Here is a 20,114-nt window from a genome sequence, read left to right on the forward strand (position 1 = left end):
CAACCGAATTGTAATTAGATTGGATCGGATCGGATTTGAATTTTATTTAGACTATTCGGATCCATATTTTGAAAACCGAAATCAATTTGGATTCACCTTATTGGATCGGATCAAACCGATCCATCCAAACGAACACCCCAAGATGTGAATCAAACATCCCGGTCAGAGACTATTGACACTGGCACTCCGTGCCTGACCACCACCTCTCGCATATAAATATCCGCTAATTTCTCAGCGGATATACTCTTAGAGATCGGAATGAAGTGGGAACTCTTCGTTAACCTGTCCATAATCACCCATATGGCATCCACACCCCTCGCTGTCCTCGGTAACTTCATGATGAAGTCCATAGTGATCCCTTCCCACTTCCACATGGGAATGGGTAGCGGCTGAACCTTGCCATGAGGTCACTGATGCTCGGCCTTGACCTTCCGGCAGGTCAAGCATTGCTCCATAAACCAGACAATCTCCCGCTTCATGCAGGGCCACCAGTAACTCAGTCTCAAATCTTTATACATTTTTGTAGCCCCCGGATGTATATAGAACTTGGACTTGTGTGCCTCCTCCAATATCTTCTGTCTCACTCCTCCAGTCACCGGTACCCACACCCGGCCACATTGTGTCAGGAGACCTCGGCTATCCCGAACAAACAAGGGATACTGACCCCGAATCCGCTCTATCTTCCAATTCTCTTTCTTCACACCCTCGACCTGAGCCTCCTTGATCATATCCAACAATGGAGAGATCACCTTCATCCTCAAACAAACGTTCCCAATCGAGGAACCCACTTTCTTGCGGCTCAAAGCATCGACCACCACGTTGGCCTTCCCTGAGTGGTATAAGATCTCACAATCATAATCTTTCAGCACATCCTATGTAACGCCCGTGTTTCTGGGCTAGGCATTAATGTTGATGTAATAGTCTAGGTTAACCTTTGTAACTCGTTTTGAAATAATAAGAATGTATTATTTGAGTATTATATGTTTATTGCTTAATTGTGTGATTTAAATGAATTAAGGATAAAAATAAGCGATAAAATAAAATATTAGATAAGCCCGATATCTATAAAGGAAGTTGTAGTGGTCGTGGCAAGGTTTCCGAATATATAAAGACTGCCGAAATCCGAGTTATAACGAAGAAGTTATGACCTGTCGAAGTTTCGCGACAGAACCGACACGGCACTGTATGACATAAAATACAAATTTAAGATAGAGCGATATTTAGCCTTAGTGATCTAAACAGAAGTCGAAGAGTTCGTTAAACCGAGAGCGTGCATAAAAAGAACGTCTAAATCTGACTCCGTATGAGGAAGTTATGATTTTTCTAAGTTTCGACTTAGCGGTATGCAGCCCGAAACTCGAATATGAGATCGAGTGACTTTTAGCCGAAACAATCTAAACGAGAATCGAAGATCTCGTCGTTAGTAGTCCAACGGTAAAAAGACAGACGAAAACGGACGTCGGATGAAGAAGTTATGATTTTATGACGGAGTTTTCCTGTCCCGGCCTACTAAAAATAATATAATAAAAATAAAGTCAAAATTTGCGGACGGAGTCTAAATGAAAGTTGTAGACCTTAGTCTCACCTACGCGTGGATATAAAGAACGTCGAAAACGGAGCTCGTATGAGGAAGATATGATTTTCTGAAGTTTTTAAATAATTAAAATATATAAATTTAATTATTTATTCGGATAATATCCGAAGAGCTGACTCACCTGATCTAATCCGAAAGGTACGCTCAGCGTACTAGGTGTACTCCGCGTACATGTCGACATCGAGGTACACCCTGCGTACGAGATGGTTACGCGCAGCGTACTGCTGCATTGCTCGGTCCAGAAGAGTCCACGTCGCCCCACCCGAAGTTTGCCACCTGGAAGCCTGATCCGAACTACGCCTCGCGTAGAGCTTCGTACTCCCAACGTACGTGCGAGGTTCAACCCCTATAAAAGGGCATGCGAGGCTGCCGATCTTTTTGCTCAAAATCCTTCTCTCTCTCCCATATTTTCTCGTTTTGCGTGCAAGAAATACCCCCGAAGCCCCGATATCATTCCCGAGACCCGAAGCAAGTCCCGAAGCCCCGAAGATCCCGAGAAGTAAAGTTTCCGAGCCGAAACTCTGCCCGCGAGAATCCCGATTTTCAAGAAAACATCACAGTTTTATCGAAAACAATTGTTTTAAGAGACGAGGTGCTGTCCGATCATCGTCTTATCATGTGAGTGTATTTTCGTTTTCTTCTAACACATATATATGAAGTATTCTTTATAAAATACGTGCAATGTGTTTATATATTATTTGTCTATTTGAACTAGTTGTTGAACGGATGTTTTGTACAGGTTTTAAGCTGTATATAAATGTATATATTTTATCTACTAATATGTTGGGTAGAACATGGGTAGACAGTTGGTGTATGATGAAATAAAATGATGAGAGGCCTCGATGTTGTTGTTGATCTAGTCATCTAGCGGAGTATGGATGACGACCACAGACTCTTTCTAGACAGTACAGTAGAACGCTAGCAGGCTCATAACCTGTAGGTGTTGTGAACGATGTGTTCATCGGTGTACTCTATCCCCTTCATGGTTGCCTTTAGGACATCTATTGTCAAGGAAACCCCTTTGCAGTAATGTCCGTCCCGATGAAAATCCTAGATTACGGCCCTTGTGATAGTTTTTGTTTTAGGGACATAAAGTGAGGATAACGGGAAGGGGTAATCGGGTTATTGTTGGTTGATGAACTAAATATAATTATTTATTGTGGGTTGAAAACCCTATATGCTCACCAGGCTCCCAAGCCTGACCCACTCAGTTTTCTTTGTATTACAGGTAGTGGCACGAGAGCATAAGTTGGATGACATTGTCAAGATATTTTTTGGATTATAGACCCGTAGTTATATGTAACTGTTGTAAGGTCTATTTTGTATTGTTTATGCTTTTGGTCTGTATCAGAACATGACATCCCGAGGTTTTGTTATATAATGAAATATATTTCTTTATGAAATGCTTTGACAAATTCTTATCCTATTTTGTTTTGGGAACAAATTCCGCAACTCTTTTAATCAAAGGATTACTCTGATTTTATTTAAAAGCATAAATGAAACCGGTCTTTTTTGGCCGTGATTTTGGGGATGTCACAGTTGGTATCAGAGCATTAGTTTAAGCGAACTAGAAATTTGTTGGATTTCTAGACTTAAACTTAGAATACTAAGCGAAGAATGTGAGATAAGTGTCTGTTATACTTTAGACACGAGCACTAGTTTATTTTAGGAAAGTTGCCTAAAATGCTTTTATGTGCTAAATGTTTTATGTTTGCCATATATGATATTATTTGTTCGGATGTATGGTTTGGTGCCAACCGGATCTGGAAACCTTATGTGTTTTGGATTCTAAGCGTATGACGACGGTATTAGAACTAACATGTAAACGTTTCGGAGTGATAAGGATGATTTGATTTTTCTATCGTAATTGAGGACCTAAATTCACCTTATTCAGTGTATAGATCAAGAATGTCAAGAACAAGAAGTGGAGTTGGAAACGAGAACGAAAACAGGAATCAACCACCTGTAATGGAGCAAATACCTGTTGTAGCTGCTGCACCTGAGCCGGTGACAATGGCTGGTGTACAATTGATGATTCATACGATGTTGGATCGTCAGATGGAAGAAACTAGACGTCTGCTTCAACAAAATCGTGAAGAACTTTCAATTAAAGTTGAAGAGCCCGAAGTGAATGGAGGGTCGTCGGAAGGAGGTAACTTCAGTGGGACTGTTGGTCAAGCCAACCTACCAATTATTAGACAAAACAATCGTGATGGAGGAAATGATGGAAGAGGATGTAAATACAAGGATTTTATGGCATCTAAGCCACCGTGTCTATCCGGAATCCCGACGCCGGTGCAAGTTATGGACTGGATCTCCGAAATGGAGACAATGTTTGAAAGTTGCGAATGCAGCAACAGGCAGAAGACCGCTCTTGCGATCCCTTTGTTAAAATCTGGCATGTTGAGTTGGTGGAAGATGTTAACTGACTCGATGCCCAAGGGAGAAGCGAGCAAGATGTCTTGGGAAGACTTTGTGGAACAACTGAAACTGCAATACTGCTCAGAGCAGGACCTTCTGGAAATCAATAATGAGTTTCAGAATTTGAAGAAGGAAAAAATGAGCGTTACTGAATACGCTGCAAGTTTCACAGAAAAGATGAAGCTTATTCCATATTTAGTTCCAACAGAACTCTCAAAGGTCAACAAGTTTGCCATCGGACTACCAGCGGACTATGGTCCAATGGTTAAGTAAGCAACCACATTGAAAGTCGTCATCTGGGCTGCTAAGAATGTTGAGACTCAGATCAGGGAGAAGGGTCTGGAGAGATCAGAGGGTGGTGAGAAAAGGAAGTTTGATGGGCCTTCAGGGTCCAACAAGAAAAAGAAATTCTCGAAGTCTAGTTCGAGAGGAGGAGGAGACGAAGCGAAGTGGTGCGACAAATGCAAGAAGAAGCATCATGGGAAATGTGACGGGGAAGTCACCTGCTTCAAATGTGGAAAGCCAGGGCACTATGCCAACGAATGCACCCTCACCAAGAAAGTTTGTTATGGGTGTGGGGAGGAGGGGCACATCTCGAGGGATTGTCCGAAAAAGAAGGAGGCAGCAAAACCCAACATTCCACCAAAGTCGAAGGCGAGAGCCTTTCAGATGACACTGGAAGCTGCTAAAGTAGAAGCTGATGTCGCTTCAGGTACCTTTCTCATAAACGAATTTCCTGCCCAAATTTTATTTGAATCTGGAGCCAACTATTCCTTTATTTCGCATGAATTTGGTAGAAAACTAGCTTTGCCTGTCGATAGACTAGATAATGCTTTATTACTCGAAGTTGCTAGTGGCAAGTTTGTACCTATTAGCCATCGTATGAAAAACATCTTAATCGACCTGAATGGGAATAAGTTCCACGAGGAATTATTTCCTATCGAACTTAACGGTTTCAACATTGTGTTGGGAATGGATTGGCTTAGCACCAATAACGTCGAGATATTATGCAGAAAGAAGATAGTCAAAGTAAACCCGCCAGGGAAAGAGTCATTTATGGTGTATGGGGACAAACGCAGGGTAAATTCTGGAATCATTTCTCTAATGAAAGCCAGAAAGTGTTTGACCAAAGGATGTACATCATATTTGTAACATCCCAAGTTCCAGAGCAAAAGATTGGGGGTGTAAAGTGCAAATGGAGGTTTGGACTCGGCGGGTTGGAGGGGTAACTCGGCGAGGATTGGAGGGGTAACTCGACCGGTTAGGTCGGAAGTCCTGGTTAGGATATTGATATGCTATGTGATCTGTTAGACTGTTTGTCTGGTTGAGGATTGTTATATGATTATATTTTTATGTGCACATGGTTGTTGGACTGAGGTTGGGTTGAGGCGGGTCCTGCTTTGTGCTGTAGGCCAACATACCCAGGGCGGACCGGATATTCCGAAGGCCCAGCGAGCGGTCCGGATAGGCTGAAGGCCCCGAGGGGGCGGACCAGACGTGCCGAGGCTCGGAGAGTGGACCAGGCCGACTGAAGGCCCGGTGCGGGAGGACCAGTCATACTGTAGACTCAGAGAGTGGACCAGGTGGATTGAAGGCCCGGTGCGGGCGGACCAATCACACTGTAGACTCGATGTACATGGCTAGACTCGGAGGGTGGACCAGGTGGACTGAAGGCCCGGTGCGGGCGGACCAGTCACACAGTAGACCCGATGTGCGTTGCTGTTCTATTTGTGATATGAGTATGTTTATGTGTGGTTGGTATTTTGGGGGTAACTCACTAAGCTTTCGGGCTTACAGTTGTAGTGTTATGTTTCAGGTACTTCAGGAGATCGTGGCAAGGTGAAGGCGTGATCGTACCGCTCCTCATGTTTTATGATTTATGAGATATGGTTCTGGGGGAAACTCTGATAATAAACTATTTTGAAAACGAGATGTATGAACTTAATGGTTTTGAAATGAATTAAAATGTTTTAATTTGGCTCAAATTTTATGGGTGTTACAAGTTGGTATCAGAGCCTTGGTTCGAGTGAATTGGAGGAACATTCGTGTGAATCCAGTCTCAAATCAAGGAGAGATTTTCGAAAATGGTTTTCAAAATAAGTAAAGGAGGAGGTAGAGGGTACGATCAGCCGGAGCCAGTAAGTAGACCCCAAAATACCATACAAGTTATTTGATTATGTGATATGTTAGAACAGCATGCTAGTACTAGGCTAGGGATCTTCAGGAATTGCATGATAGAATTGCCTGATTATGTGATGCCTATTAGCCTAGGGTTTTCCTTATATGAGATGCACCTTTTCCTCTAGGAGTAAGGATTGAGCGGGTGTGTGTATATATATGGTTAGAGTGTTGTGGTGATACTTGAGACAAATATGGGTAGGTGTGGAAGGTAGTATGGGCCCGTACTACTGAAAGCACAGGGCCCATACGTGTATCAAGGAAGTCACAACTCTCTAAGGTATCGGTTATGAGGTAGTTCCCCGGGTGGATATATGATGTGTCTAAGGGTCTTGTTGGTGTGTTGCAGTATGGCGATTACGAGACGTTTTGGGGCAGGATCCGGTTCGGGATCAGGATCGGGAGAGGGTGGTCAGGATGGTCAGTGCCACCCGAGGTCATTGGTCAGATGAGTACGACTGAGTTGGATGCCAGGATTCGTGAGATCCTACATGATGAGGTTGTTGCTATGTTCTGGGCTGAGTTGCCGGATATGTTTGGGTCGATCAAGACCGCTATGGTTGAGTACTTTGATGAGCGCTATGCAGCTCTTGCAGAGGCGGCTGCCGCGGAAGCTACATCGGCTGTAGCAGCGGCAGGGGGAGGAACCGGTCGAGGTTTTCAGTATAGGGACTTCGATAATATGAAGCCCCCTACCTTCGATGGAGTCCAGGATCCGATCGTTGCTATGAGGTGGTTGTCAGACGTGGAGGGATGTTTCTTCACGTGTTCATGCCCTGCAGATCAGAGAGTGAGATGTGCTCTGAACCTTTTGAGGCTCGGGGCGAAAGATTGGTGGAGGTTGACTACGGGATCTTATTCTGATGAGCAGCGGGCTACGGTTACTTGGGATCAGTTCCAGGAGATGTTCAGTACTCGTTATGTTCCGCAGGTTGAGAGAGAGAGGTTGGCTCAGGAGTTTCTGGAGCTGAAGCAGGATTCAGAGTCGGTGACGGAGATCACCAGGATGTTTACTGAGGAGGGCGATGTTTTGCCCGGAGTTTGCGTCGGAGCAGGCTCAGATGTCCCGGTATCCGAGTATGCTCAAGAGGGATATTAGACAGTTTGTGTCTACGCAGAGGTGTGATACCTTGTTGGAGTTGCAGGAGGCCGCCAGGCGGCGTGAGTTGGAGATTGAGTTGCAGTTACGAGAGCAGAGGCAGGCCCCGGTGCAGTCCCAGCCGGCGTCGAAACGGTTCAAAACCGTTGACTCCAGGATTGGGGGTCAGAGCAGCCACACTTGTGAGAAGTGTGGGAAGGGTCATACCGGAGTTTGTAGGTCCGGTGGTGCGTGCCGCAAGTGCGGGAGAGAGGGGCATTATGCGAGGGATTGCCGACAGTCAGCCCCGGTGCAGGATATGAGGATTTGCTATCATTGCCATAAGGTTGGACACTTGAGGGCCAACTGTCCACAGCTTGTTGCAGGACCGGTGCAGGCTCCAGCACCTGCCACTTTGAGGATTACTGGCGGAGGCCAGGGTGGAGCGGAGCCTCCGAGGGCTCAGGGACGCGCATTCCAGCTTACAGCAGAGGAGGTCAGGGCAGAGCCAGATGCAGCTGCGGGTATGTTTCCATCTTGTTATCTTGTTATTTGTGTAGCATTGTAATCTGTCTGCATTGTTCCGCATGTTCGTAGTACGATTGAGGATCTTAGTAGTTAGGAGTTGTAGTTGATTAGCGTCTAGGAGGATTATGGTCGGAAGACAAGTTATGTGATCTCGCTGCTAGGAATAGCAACGACGATTTGAGGAGGGTTCAGTTGAGATTCGAACTCCCTTGGAGTTCGGGTGTGCGATGATGGAAGGGTCATTCGGTGAAGGTTACTTACTCCCGAGGGAGTTAGTTCATGGATAAGAGGGAATGAATAGAGTAAGGGCGATTGAGCTATGCCGGTTTTGAGCATCGGTGGTTAGTAGTCGATGCACTAAGTGGGGGAGAATTGGAAAATTCTCCGGTGGAACAACATGCATCCAAGGATGGTTAGCTGTTGGATTTCAGCGTTGTGTTAGCCGAGAATGTGGAGATAGATACGTGGGGCAGGGAACAGACCATGGTTTTCAGAGAAAGTGATTGATTGTTGAGAGGCCTGGGATTAGGCTAGGGTAAAAGATTCATAGAACGGATCTGGAGTTCGGAACCCCTAGGGGGCTAGAACAGACTGCATGGAAGGGATTCCCGGAAGAAAGAGATCAGGGTGATGTGCGACAGTCGTTAAGCGGTCCGGATAGACTGAAGGCCGGAAAGCGTACCAGTCAGGCCGAAGGCTCAGGGAACGGTCCAGACATGCTGAAGACTCTGGATGTGTTAGGAGATCGGTATGTGGAGAATGAGTGCATATGTCGTCGTGCAATAGTAATCGATATGGTATGGCCCCAAGTATTGATCATGATGATGGAGTAGACCGGAGGTTCAGGGAACGGTCTAGACAGGCTGAAGGCCCAGGAGGGCGGTCCAGACATGCTGAAGGTTCTGAGAGTGGTCCAGATAGGCTGAAGGCCTGGAAGGGCGGTCCAGTCATGCTGAAGACTCTGTATGTGTTAGTGGATCGGTAGAGTGGAGTTTAGCTCAGTGGCACTTATAGGTGCGGTTATAGTTGTGGAGTAGACTTCCTGGAAAGGAAAGGTATGTAGCTCCGGAAGGAGTGTGGGTCCTCTGAGAGGGAGGCGGCAGAGTAAAAGGATGATCAGAAGTGCTTTGGTTACTGGTAGTAAGCACTGGGATTGTATCAAGTATATCGAAGCACATACGGGTTGGATACCCGTTGAGGTTGTGGCAATGTTTGATGATGCACAGGCATGTTTTCGGTCTCCTTGGAAGAGGAGAAGGAAAGGGATTCCCGATTGGAGATTGGGACAGAGGAAGGTGAGACAGCAGGTTAACAGACTTGAGAGTAGTTTGGACCGGTGCTGAGGACTGTATGGGGATATTACAGTCAGAGGTCAAGGACCTAGAGATCGTGATAGAGAGGTGTGAGTGGGTTGCACTCCGTTGTGTCGAACCGAAGGGTTCGAGGGTGACGCAAGGACAAGGTCCTTGGTTCCGAGTATGGTTGCAGGCTTGAGTTGTGTTTGAGGAGGTAGTTTAGTATGGGGTATTCAGTCATGAGGATGACCGGACCCTATGATTGATTGGACCTGGTGTGTTGGTATTCCATACCGAGGCTGTTAGGCCAGGTACGAGTGGTTACGTAATATGGTTGGTTGATGGGTTATTGGAGCTGAAGGATGCGGCATCCTGTCAGAGCGTAAGGGATAGAACCCGAGGGTGGAACATGATTCGTTCCAGTTTGCGGTTATCAGGGTTATCGCCAAATTTTTTTGGGCGGAGGGAGATGGATTAGTGTCTTGGCAGGAGCTCAGTGGGAGTGGTATCTGGAATTGTGTGCTGCAGCAGGCTTCGAGGACGAAGCCTAATTTAAGTGGGGGAGAATTGTAACATCCCAAGTTCCAGAGCAAAAGATTGGGGGTGTAAAGTGCAAATGGAGGTTTGGACTCGGCGAGTTGGAGGGGTAACTCGGCGCGTCGAGTCGCGAGTGGACCGCGTGAATAAGTGACCCGACTCGGCGAGTCGGGGATGGACTCGGCGAGTCTGTGCTGGAATATGAAACCCTATTTTCAGGGTTTGCACCCTATTTAAAGAACAATATGCCTTCATTTCAGCCTCTATCTTCCCTGAGTGTTCCAGAGAAACCCTAAATCATGAGAGACTCCATTGTTGAGAAGAGTGAAGCTTGGAGGAAGAAATTGGTGAAGAGAAGTTGGAGGAAGTTGAGGATAGCATCAAGAGAGCTTGTAGATCTGAAGTCTACATCAGTTTAGACTCATCTTTGGGGTAAGAAGTCACCTCCTTAAGCCTTTTTCCTTATTGTCACCCATGGTGGTTGTTTTGGGGATTCTTTAGCATGATTGAAATCTATTTTGGGTATAGAGGCTAGATCTGAGGTTGCAACTTCAGATCTAGGTGGTATTGGAGCCATGAGGGCAGAAAGCATCAGCCATGGGACTTGATTGAGAGTGTCTTTGTCTAAAAACCTTCTTGTAGCTTGGTTGGAGCTTGTTGAGCCTTGCATGCACGTAAAGTTGGAAACTTTACGTGTGAATCTGGCCCTAGGAGTCTGGATCTATGTATTGGAAGCAATGAAATGGCCTGAAATCGTCTGAATGAAGATGTCACGTTTGGACTCGGCGAGTCACATGGGTGCACTCGACGAGTTGTATGAATATGTGCATGAACTCGACGAGTTGGAAGAACAACTTGGCGAGTCTATGCTTGGACTCGGCGAGTCTGGTCGTGGAACCCTAGCCTTTCCTGGTTGAGCTGTGAATCGGTGAGTCGAGGGATGACTCGGTGAGTTGAGCAAGAAGGGACTCGGAACTTGTTGGACTCGACGAGTCTTGGGGAGACTCGACGAGTTGAGTCATGGCATGGGAGTTTCTGAGCATAGGGACTCGACGAGTCAACGGGTTGACTCGGCGAGTAGGGTCAACCAGGAAGGTTGACTTTGACTGAGGACTTTGACTTGGACCAAGGGTTGACCAGTTTGACTTCCAAGGGTATTTTGGTAATTATTGGTGTTTATTGGTTTTGGTTATTGGTAATGATCAGTGGTGGAGTTCGTGCTGGTGGTCGGAGCAGCGTGGTCTTATTTCTTCAAGTCGACAATTGCGAGGTGAGTTATCCTCACTATATCGACAGGGTCTACGACACCAAGGCCGGCCCTTTATCGGATGGAAATCCGGGTAGTTGTTGTTATGTTACTGCTTTGTTATGTCTGCATCCTGGTAATTAGGATGGTGGGTGTTAGAGACCTGGTTAAGGTCGGTACCCGGGATATAGGGTAATGTTATGCTAGCGACCGGTTAGGTCGGAAGTCCTGGTTAAGATATTGATATGCTATGTGATCTGTTAGACTGTTTGTCTGGTTAAGGATTGTTATATGATTATATGTTTATGTGCACATGGTTGTTGGACTGAGGTTGGGTTGAGGCGGGTCCTGCTTTGTGCTATAGGCCAACATACCCAGGGCGGACCGGATATTCTGAAGGCCCAGCGAGCGGTCCGGATAGGCTGAAGTCCCCGAGGGGGTGGACCAGACGTGCCGAGGCTCGGAGAGTGGACCAGGCCGACTGAAGGCCCGGTGCGGGCGGACCAGTCATACTGTAGACTCAGAGAGTGGACCAGGTGGATTGAAGGCCCGGTGCGGGCGGACCAATCACACTGTAGACTCGATGTACATAGCTAGACTCAGAGGGTGGACCAGGTGGACTGAAGGCCCGGTGCGGGCGGACCAGTCACACAGTAGACCCGATGTGCGTGGCTGTTCTATTTGTGATATGAGTATGTTTATGTGTGGTTGGTATTTTGGGGGTAACTCACTAAGCTTTCGGGCTTACAGTTGTAGTGTTATGTTTCAGGTACTTCAGGAGATCGTGGCAAGGTGAAGGCGTGATCGTACCGCTCCTCATGTTTTATGATTTATGAGATATGGTTCTGGGGGAAACTCTGATAATAAACTATTTTGAAAACGAGATGTATGAACTTAATGGTTTTGAAATGAATTAAAATGTTTTAATTTGGCTCAATTTTTATGGGTGTTACAATATTTGGCATTCGTGATTGACGCAAAGAAGGAGAAAAAGGAGATGCAGAGCATTCCTGTCGTGTGTGAGTATCTGGAAGTATTTCCCGAAGATCTTCCTGGATTACCGCCTGATCGACAAGTAGAATTCCGTATTGACTTGTTACCAGGAACGACGCCAATAGCAAAAGCACCTTACCGACTAGCGCCAACGGAGATGAAGGAGCTGGTGATGGAACTTCAGGAGTTATTGGACAAAGGTTTCATAAGACCTAGTTCATCACCCTGGGGAGCTCCGGTGTTATTCGTGAAAAAGAAAGACGGGAGTATGAGAATGTGCATTGACTACAGAGAGCTGAATAAGGCAACGATAAAGAATAGATATCCGTTGCCGAGGATTGATGACCTGTTCGATCAACTACAAGGTTCAAGTTATTTTTCAAAGATCGACCTAAGGTCAGGATATCATCAGCTGAAGGTGAGAGAGCAGGATATCGAGAAGACTGCATTCAGAACACGATATGGACACTACGAGTTTTTGGTTATGTCGTTTGGACTAACCAATGCTCCAGCAGCATTCATGGATTTAATGAACAGAGTTTGTAATCCGTTCCTTGATAAATCTGTGATAGTGTTCATAGATGACATTCTGATTTATTCGAAAAGCCAAGAGGAGCATGGCAGACACTTGCGAGAAGTGTTGGAAGTCTTGAAGAAGGAGAAGATGTATGCAAAATTCTCCAAATGTGATTTTTGGATTCGAGAAGTCCAATTCTTGGGTCACGTGGTCAACCAGGAAGGGATAATGGTTGATCCAGTAAAGATTGAAGTTGTGATGAAGTGGGAACAACCGAAAAGTCCCACGGAGATCCGAAGCTTTTTAGGATTAGTCGGATATTACCGAAGGTTTATCCAAGGCTTTTCTTCGATCGCTACTCCATTAACAGCTCTGACTCACAAAGGAGCTACTTATGCTTGGAGTGATAAGCACAAAGAAGCATTCGAGTTGCTAAAGAAGAAGCTATGTGAAGCACCAATTCTTTCTCTACCCGATGGAGTTGAAGACTTCGCTGTCTATAGCGATGCGTCTGGTGTTGGGTTGGGTTGTGTTTTGACCCAAAGAGAAAAGGTGATAGCATATGCGTCTCGGCAGCTAAAAGAGCATGAAAAGAACTACCCCACTCATGATCTGGAGCTGGCAGCGGTAGTTTTCTCTCTAAAGATATGGAGGCATTACCTCTATGGCTCGAAGTGCAAACTTTTCACTGATCATAAGAGTCTCCAATATCTCTTTAATCAGAAGAAATTAAATATGAGGCAACGACGTTGGCTGGAGTTACTCAAGGACTACGAGTGTGAGATACTTTACCACCCCGGTAAAGCAAATGTTGTTGCTGATGCTCTCAGTCGGAAAGTCAATCTTGAAAGAAAAGGCCAAGAGCGTTGAGAATAGAAGTTGTCTCGACAATTGTGGAGAGTATAAAGAAAGCTCAAGAGGAAGCTTCAGAAAAGAATGACCGAAAGGAGGAACGTTTGGGCAAAACGTTAGTGTTTGGTACAAACGGTCATGGACTGAAGGTATTCCAAGATCGCATTTGGGTGCACAAGTCAGGAGGAATAAGAGATCTTCTGATGGAAGAAGCTCACAAAACCATGTACTCAATTCATCCCGGTAGCACTAAAATGTATAGGGACCTAAAACCCTATTACTGGTGGCCGACGATGAAGCTCGACATTGCGAAGTATGTGGCGGAGTGTGTGACATGTGCGAGGGTCAAGGCACAACATCCGAAACCATACGGGAGTTTAGAACCCTTACCTGTGCCTATGGGTAAGTGGGAAGACATCACTATGGATTTTGTCACTAAACTGCCCAGAACAAAGAATGGTCACGACATGATTTGGGTGGTCGTTGATCACTTCACTAAGAGTGCGCACTTCATAGCAGCCAATGAGAAATGGTCTATGGATAAGCTTGCGAATTCTTACGTGAAGGAAATTGTGAGGCTTCACAGTGTTCCGTTAACGATTGTGTTAGATCGTGACAGCCGTTTCACCTCAAGATTTTGGAAAAGTCTACAAGAGGAATTGGGTACCAGGTTCTGTTTAAGTACAGCTTACCATCCACAGACTGATGGTCAGAGCGAACGAACAATACAAACACTCGAAGATATGTTGAGAGCATGTACCCTGGAATTCCAAGGTAACTGGGATGAACATTTACCTTTGGTAGAATTTTCCTACAATAATAGTTTCCACTCGAGCATAAATATGGCACCTTATCAAGCTTTGTACGGACAGAAGTGTCGTACGCCGTTTTGTTGGCTTGAGGCTGGGGAAAAGCAATTTATGGGACCGGAGATAGTCCATCAAACTGTTGAAAAGTTGAAAATAATTAAGGAGAGAATGTTAGCAGCTCAGGATCGTCAAAAGAGCTATGCTGACAAGAAAAGACGACTGATGACTTTGGAAGTTGGAGATTCGGTTTTGCTTAAAGTCTCGTCGTGGAAGGGACTTATAAGGTTTGGAAAAAGGGGAAAGTTAAGTCCAAGGTTTATTGGACCGTTTAAAGTTCTTTAGAGGATTGGGAACCAAGCTTACAAGCTCGAATTACACGAAGAACTGAATGGAATTCATAACACTTTCCATGTGTGTTATTTGAGGAAGTTCACGGGAGAAGTTCCCGATATAATTCCAATTTCTGAGTTAAGAATTGATGAGAACAAAAGGTTAATTGAAGAACCGGAGGCAATCGTTGACCGAAAGAATAAGAAGTTGCGACGCAAGATGGTCGAATTAGTGCTTGTCCGTTGTAAACATACGAATGGGCCAAATCTCACCTGGGAAACGAAGAGTGACATGATGAGTCGCTATCCGCATTTGTTTGTTGATGTGTGATTCCGGGGACATAATCATTCTAAGGTGGAGAGAATTGTAACGCCCGTGTTTCTGGGCTAGGCATTAATGTTGATGTAATATTCTAGGTTAACCTTTGTAACTCGTTTTGAAATAATAAGAATGTATTATTTGAGTATTATATGTTTATTGCTTAATTGTGTGATTTAAATGAATTAAGGATAAAAATAAGCGATAAAATAAAATATTAGATAAGCCCGATATCTATAAAGGAAGTTGTAGTGGTCGTGGCAAGGTTTCCGAATATATAAAGACTGCCGAAATCCGAGTTATAACGAAGAAGTTATGACCTGTCGAAGTTTCGCGACAGAACCGACACGGCACTGTATGACATAAAATACAAATTTAAGATAGAGCGATATTTAGCCTTAGTGATCTAAACAGAAGTCGAAGAGTTCGTTAAACCGAGAGCGTGCATAAAAAGAACGTCTAAATCTGACTCCGTATGAGGAAGTTATGATTTTTCTAAGTTTCGACTTAGCGGTATGCAGCCCGAAACTCGAATATGAGATCGAGTGACTTTTAGCCGAAACAATCTAAACGAGAATCGAAGATCTCGTCGTTAGTAGTCCAACGATAAAAAGACAGACGAAAACGGACGTCGGATGAAGAAGTTATGATTTTATGACGGAGTTTTCCTGTCCCGGCCTACTAAAAATAATATAATAAAAATAAAGTCAAAATTTGCGGACGGAGTCTAAATGAAAGTTGTAGACCTTAGTCTCACCTACGCGTGGATATAAAGAACGTCGAAAACGGAGCTCGTATGAGGAAGATATGATTTTCTGAAGTTTTTAAATAATTAAAATATATAAATTTAATTATTTATTCGGATAATATCCGAAGAGCTGACTCACCTGATCTAATCCGAAAGGTACGCTCAGCGTACTAGGTGTACTCCGCGTACATGTCGACATCGAGGTACACCCTGCGTACGAGATGGTTACGCGCAGCGTACTGCTGCATTGCTCGGTCCAGAAGAGTCCACGTCGCCCCACCCGAAGTTCGCCACCTGGAAGCCTGATCCGAACTACGCCTCGCGTAGAGCTTCGTACTCCCAACGTACGTGCGAGGTTCAACCCCTATAAAAGGGCATGCGAGGCTGCCGATCTTTTTGCTCAAAATCCTTCTCTCTCTCCCATATTTTCTCGTTTTGCGTGCAAGAAATACCCCCGAAGCCCCGATATCATTCCCGAGACCCGAAGCAAGTCCCGAAGCCCCGAAGATCCCGAGAAGTAAAGTTTCCGAGCCGAAACTCTGCCCGCGAGAATCCCGATTTTCAAGAAAACATCACAGTTTTATCGAAAACAATTGTTTTAAGAGACGAGGTGCTGTCCGATCATCGTCTTATCATGTGAGTGTATTTTCGTTTTCTTCTAACACATATATATGAAGTATTCTTTATAAAATACGTGCAATGTGTTTATATATTATTTGTCTATTTGAACTAGTTGTTGAACGGATGTTTTGTACAGGTTTTAAGCTGTATATAAATGTATATATTTTATCTACTAATATGTTGGGTAGAACATGGGTAGACAGTTGGTGTATGATGAAATAAAATGATGAGAGGCCTCGATGTTGTTGTTGATCTAGTCATCTAGCGGAGTATGGATGACGACCACAGACTCTTTCTAGACAGTACATTGGAACGCTAGCAGGCTCATAACCTGTAGGTGTTGTGAACGATGTGTTCATCGGTGTACTCTATCCCCTTCATGGTTGCCTTTAGGACATCTATTGTCAAGGAAACCCCTTTGCAGTAATGTCCGTCCCGATGAAAATCCTAGATTAGGTCCCTTGTGATAGTTGTTGTTTTAGGGACATAAAGTGAGGATAACGGGAAGGGGTAATCGGGTTATTGTTGGTTGATGAACTAAATATAATTATTTATTGTGGGTTGAAAACCCTATATGCTCACCAGGCTCCCAAGCCTGACCCACTCAGTTTTCTTTGTATTACAGGTAGTGGCACGAGAGCATAAGTTGGATGACATTGTCAAGATATTTTTTGGATTATAGACCCGTAGTTATATGTAACTGTTGTAAGGTCTATTTTGTATTGTTTATGCTTTTGGTCTGTATCAGAACATGACATCCCGAGGTTTTGTTATATAATGAAATATATTTCTTTATGAAATGCTTTGACAAATTCTTATCATATTTTGTTTTGGGAACAAATTCCGCAACTCTTTTAATCAAAAGATTACTCTGATTTTATTTAAAAGCATAAATGAAACCGGTCTTTTTTGGCCGTGATTTTGGGGATGTCACATCCAACCACCTCCTCTGTCGCATGTTGAGGTTCTACTGATCCATCAAATATTTTAAACTCTTATGATCAGTATAAATAGTGCACCATACTCCATACAAGTAGTGCCTCCAAATATTGAGGGAAAACACCACTGCCCCAATTCCAGGTCGTGAGTGGGGTAATTCGCCTCATGAGGCTTCAACTGTCTCGAGGCGTAAGCAATCACATGCCCCCTCTGCATCAGTACCGCGCCTAACCCTGAGATCGATACATCGAAGTACACTACTAAGTCATCCAACCCCTCAGGTAGTACTAGAATCGGAGCCTCACATAATCTCTGTCTCAGGGTCTCAAAAGCCAACTGGTGATCTGTGCACCATTGAAATGTCACATTCTTCTTGGTCAAGCGGAATCTTGGAGAAATCCTGGATGAATCTATGATAATAGCCCACTAAACCCAAGAAGCTACGGATCTCAGATGCGTTCTTTGGTACTTCCCACCGCATCACTACCTCAACCTTGGCTAGATCAACCGAAATGCCCTCCTGGTTGATGATGTGCCCCAAAAACTGCACCTCCTGCAGCCAGAAATCACACTTTGAGAACTTGGGGTACAGCCTTTCTGTTCTCAATGTCTCTAATACCTCCCTCAAATGTTGCTCACGCTGCTCCTTGGTCTTAGAATAGACCAGGATATCATCAATAAAAATGATCGCCGACCGATCCAACATCGGTCTACACACTCTATTCATGAGATCCATGAACGCTGCTGGGGCATTGGTGAGCCCAAATGACATCACCACAAACTCATAATGCCCGTACCGGGTCCTGAAAAATGTGTTCGGTATATCCTCATCCCGAATCCTCATCTGATGGTATCCCGACCGAAGATCAATCTTGGAAAACCAAGACACACCCTGCAGCTGATCGAACAAATCGTCGATCCTCGGTAGCGGATAACGGTTTTCCACCGTTAGTTTGTTCAACTCTCGGTAATCAATGCACATCCCGTAGGACCCGTTCTTCTTTTTCACGAACAGGATCAGAGCTCCCCACGGGGAACTGCTTGGACGGATAAACCCTCGGTCTAGCAGCTCCTGAAGATGCGTAGATAGCTCCTGCATCTCGGGCGCAGCTAGCCGGTACGGTGCCTTTGCTATCGGAGCGACACCTGACACTAAATCGATGCGAAACTCCACCTGCCTCTCCGGAGGCACTCCGGGTAATTCCTCGGGAAAGACATCCGAAACTCCTGTACCACCAGTACACTGCCCAAATCCGTCGTGGTCTCAACCCTCGTATCCGAGATATATGCCAGAAATCCCGTACAACCCTGCTGCAGAAATCTCCTAGCCCTCGCAGCTGAACAGAGGGTTGGCCCTTGCGAGGCCCTCTCTCCATGAATAACCAGTTCTCCCCCACTTGGGGTTCGAACCCTCACCAACTGGCGCTCTCAATCGATCATGGCCCCATTGGCCCCTAACCAGTCCATCCCGACAATCACCTTCAACCCTCGCAATGGTATCAGGACTAGATCAACACGAAACCTCTCCCCAAGCACATTCAGGACACAATCCCGATACACCCTCGCAGCACTCACAGTGTGGTCGTCCGCAATCTCAACCTCAAGCGGGGAATCCAAAGTCCCCGACGCATCCCGAAACTTCTTGCTAAGAGTAAGAGATACAAATGTTCGGGTAGCTCTCGAATTAAACAAAACGTGAGCAGACAAACCATTGACCAAAAAGGTCCCTATACATAAGCACAATATACACATAAGCAATGCAATAAATCTAGAGCAGGGAGATAAAATACATACCAGCCACAACGTCTGGCGCTGCCCGATCCTCCTCAGTGGTCAACTGAAATGCGCAACTCTTCACCGCTGGAGCATCCACCTTAGCAGGGCGGCCATTAGTAATCCTCATCATGGCGGGCGCACGCGCCGCCACTGCTCCTCCCCCTACCAGTAACCTCGGACAATCGGCCTTTTTATGGCGAGTCTGGTTGCAGTGGAAACAAATCATGCCCTTCTTGGGGCAATCCCTACTCACGTGGCCCTGCTGACCACATGTATAACATACCAGGGCCGTCCCCCGACAAACTCCACCATGAGATCTCCCACATTTGGCAAACCAGCCACGACCCTGCTGGCCCCTACTGGATGAATCCGATATCTTAGGCTTTTTAGCCTGACCTACTGCTGTCTATGCCTGCTCAGGCTTCCGCTTGGTGCGGAAGTCCAACTCCATCTCCCGCTCACGAGCCTTCTCAACCATCTCATTCAAGGTTTTGCACCCTATGAAGCTCACAATATACTTTGTGAGACGCACTTGAATATCAAATATACTTTGTGAGACCCACTTGAATATCAATTTTATTTTATTGTCTTTTAATTCATTGCTATTCTTTTTATTTTATTGTCTTTTAATCTATTGTTATTCTTTTATTCATTCATATGTTGTTTAATTGGGTAGATTTATCATTGTATAATGCTAATATGAGAACAAATTACAGAATGGTGATATAGAAGAAAATAAAATCAATTTTTTTTATTACACCAATCAACTGTCCACCGGACGAGTATAACACTAGTTGAATATTTGACATGAAAATAAACAAACAATATTACATGTGGTTCCCAAGATTCAAAATGGAAACGCTATTATAATAGTTTTTTTCCAATATATAATAACTTTTATTTTATATGATTATACGTATAATATTTTAAAACATAAATTAAATTATTATATATAGAAAAAAATATTATTTACTGACCTAACTCTTGCACTTTTGCACTATTTTCATTTGGGTAGTGATCCGTACACAACAATTTTTGGCCATACACAACAATATGTGTTGTATATGTTTGTACGGTACAAATATATAAAACACAAATTTTCTCTAATAAATGAAGGTTTTTTTGCCACATGTCAATCTCTAATGAGTTTTGACACTTGTCATTTTGTGATATTTTTTAAATAAATAATATCCACATGTCAATTTATGGTTTTTTTTTCAATTTTTAAAATTAAAAAGCCACATAATCTTATACTTTTATATATGTAAAATATCAAATGTAATAAATATTATAATAAATTTCAATTAATATGTTTATTCATTCCTTATTTCAAA

This window comes from Lactuca virosa, chromosome 4 (genome assembly GCF_052849685.1).
Source record: "Lactuca virosa cultivar CGN04683 chromosome 4, Lactuca_virosa_CGN04683_v6, whole genome shotgun sequence".
In the NCBI taxonomy this organism is placed as follows: domain Eukaryota; kingdom Viridiplantae; phylum Streptophyta; class Magnoliopsida; order Asterales; family Asteraceae; genus Lactuca; species Lactuca virosa.